The following is a 2,313-nucleotide window of genomic DNA, read 5'->3' as shown; positions in this document are numbered from 1 at the left end:
TCAACACAGACAGCCTGTATTTCACACAACGGGGCTGGGGCCGGGAGACGCGGGCCAGGCCACCTCTCCGGACCCCTGCCATAGGACCGCTCTCTGAGGCTCTGTCGCTGGGAACCGGACAGTAGGGAGCCAGGTGACAGCCGGGTCCCCGGATGGCCTTCTCCAAGTCACCTGCCTTTTGTGCCGATGCCACTGTCCTATTTCCCTTCGGAGATTTTATGATAAACGTGAGATTAGATGTCTTTTTTTTTAAAGCCCGTTTCTTACAACTGGAGGCCGTCAGCAGGGCACATCACACCATCGAGTACACATACCTCTCTGCCCTTCCGCCTCTCCCACTCACTCCAGCGATCTGGACACTTTGCAGCAAAGACAGAGGAAACAGCACATCAGCACCCAGGCGGCCATCAGTAAGCAGACGCCGATGGCGATCATCATCTCCAAATCAATAGCCATCATGATCTCGGAGCATCTCACACCCACCTGGGCAGAGAAGCACAGGCAAGCAGTGAACGTGGCTTCCCTCCCACGCGGCCACCTCAGCACGCCCCCTTCGGCCGGGGAACCACGAGCCCCAAGCCGCAGAGCCCTCCATGCGTTTAAAACGTGCGTGAACTTGGTGGGGCGGTGGGCAGGGGGGCAGCCATGGGGGTAGAAGGTTTATTCGTGATGGAAATCGACTGAAATGCCCAGTGCAGAGAGCAGGAAGGCAGAAGGTCGGGGAGCAGGAAGAACTTTCCTTTTCCCAGGCTGCTAAGTCACAAGAGGCCCATCCTCGCACAACTGGTTTCCCAAACACCTGGGCCCACGACAGGTGTATGCACTTTCAGAGCCAGAACTGACCCCTCACCGTACATCAGGCTTAAAAATCTCCCAGGGAGCGCCTGGGCGGCTCAGCCAGTTCAGTGTCCAACCTCAGCTCATCTCCCCGGTTCATGAGTTCGAGCCCCGCGGCAGGCTCTGTGCTCTCAGAGCCGGCGCCTGCTTCTGATTCTGTGTCTCCCTCTCTCTCTCTGCTCCTCCCCCACTTGCACTGTCTTTCTCAAAAATAAACATTGAAAAAAAATTTTTTTTTAATCTCCCATGGGAATAATGAAAGGAAGGTCTTTTTTCAAAATGCCACGCGGTGAGGTGCTGAGAATATGCAAACCCATTTCGTCAATGACATATACTTGAGGGGGAAAAACGTTTCCGGTCCTCCCACTGACAACCGGAGCACGACATCTCAACATTTCAGAAGATTCTGGAAGCCTCCAGCCAAACCCTTCCCCCAGCTCAGAAACAAGGAGTGCCCTGCACCGACCGGGAGCCCGCCGCCCCTGTCTGTACCATAGATCGCACGCTCTTCTCTGCCATTTTCCCTGCTAAAGCTAACTGATTTCCTCAAAATCCACTTTACCCGGAGTAAGCGATTTAGCTCATCAAACACTGGGAGCCTCGCGAAGCCAGTCAGTCTACTCAAAGGCTTTGAAGATCAGAGAGACCAACACTCCCAGAGAAAAAGCAACAATCCCTGAGTCCCGAGGCCCTGAGCTGTATGAGGCCAACTGCATACCACAGCAGAAAAGAACAATGTTCCGGAACAAGACCCTTGCGTCAGAAAGCCCTAACGATCCCACCGTCATCTTCACGGACAGCTGTCGTGCACGTTTTAAGACCTGACATTCCGATGCCCCGTCTCCGGCCGCAGCTTGCTGGGTGAACAGTCTCTCTGACCCCGCAGAACCCAGGCTGTGTGACATCAGCTCTCGGGACACCCGCACTCACTCATCCACAGAGTTCTCCATTCTGTTCCATGTTCAGAATGTCAGCCTCCCGGGAAACGCGTAATATTTAGAAACATTTTGCTCTAAGTCTTGTGCCTTCGCAGGTTTTTGTTTCCCCAAGAGAAAACATTTAGGATTTATCTTCTAATGAAAACACAATTTGAGATTTCAATTTAAAAAAAAAAACAAGGGGCGCCTGGGTGGCGCAGTCGGTTAAGCGTCCGGCTTCAGCCAGATCACGATCTCGCGGTGCGTGAGTTCGAGCCCCGTGTTGGGCTCTGGGCTCATGGCTCAGAGCCTGGAGCCTGTTTCCGATTCTGTGTCTCCCTCTCTCTCTGCCCCTCCCCTGTTCATGCTCTGTCTCTCTCCCAAAAATAAATAAACGTTGAAAAAAAAATAAAAAACAAAAACAAAACAGAAAAGAACCCCAATCACGTGGGAAGGTGAACAGTGCCCTTACACTTGGTTTTGGCCACACGGGCAACACTGTGTAGCCATTTATTCAGATGTGTGTTCACCGTCCACCATATATGGACACGTGAACTAT

General features: G+C 52.7%; 1 long non-coding RNA gene across 1 annotated transcript; it reads right to left on the bottom strand.

Annotated features, from left to right (window-relative positions):
* LOC122493378 lies at positions 1-423 on the bottom strand. The gene is made up of 2 exons (XR_006299877.1): positions 315-423; positions 1-205 (listed from the first exon to the last, which is right to left on the bottom strand). It is a non-coding gene; the product is annotated as an uncharacterized LOC122493378 (long non-coding RNA).
* Between the last annotated feature and the right edge of the window lie 1,890 nt (positions 424-2,313).

Source organism: Prionailurus bengalensis, chromosome D2 (genome assembly GCF_016509475.1).
Source record: "Prionailurus bengalensis isolate Pbe53 chromosome D2, Fcat_Pben_1.1_paternal_pri, whole genome shotgun sequence".
NCBI classification, from domain to species: domain Eukaryota; kingdom Metazoa; phylum Chordata; class Mammalia; order Carnivora; family Felidae; genus Prionailurus; species Prionailurus bengalensis.
The sequence above is the reverse complement of the archived record's forward strand: the minus strand, read 5'-3'. Positions and strand labels throughout refer to the sequence as shown.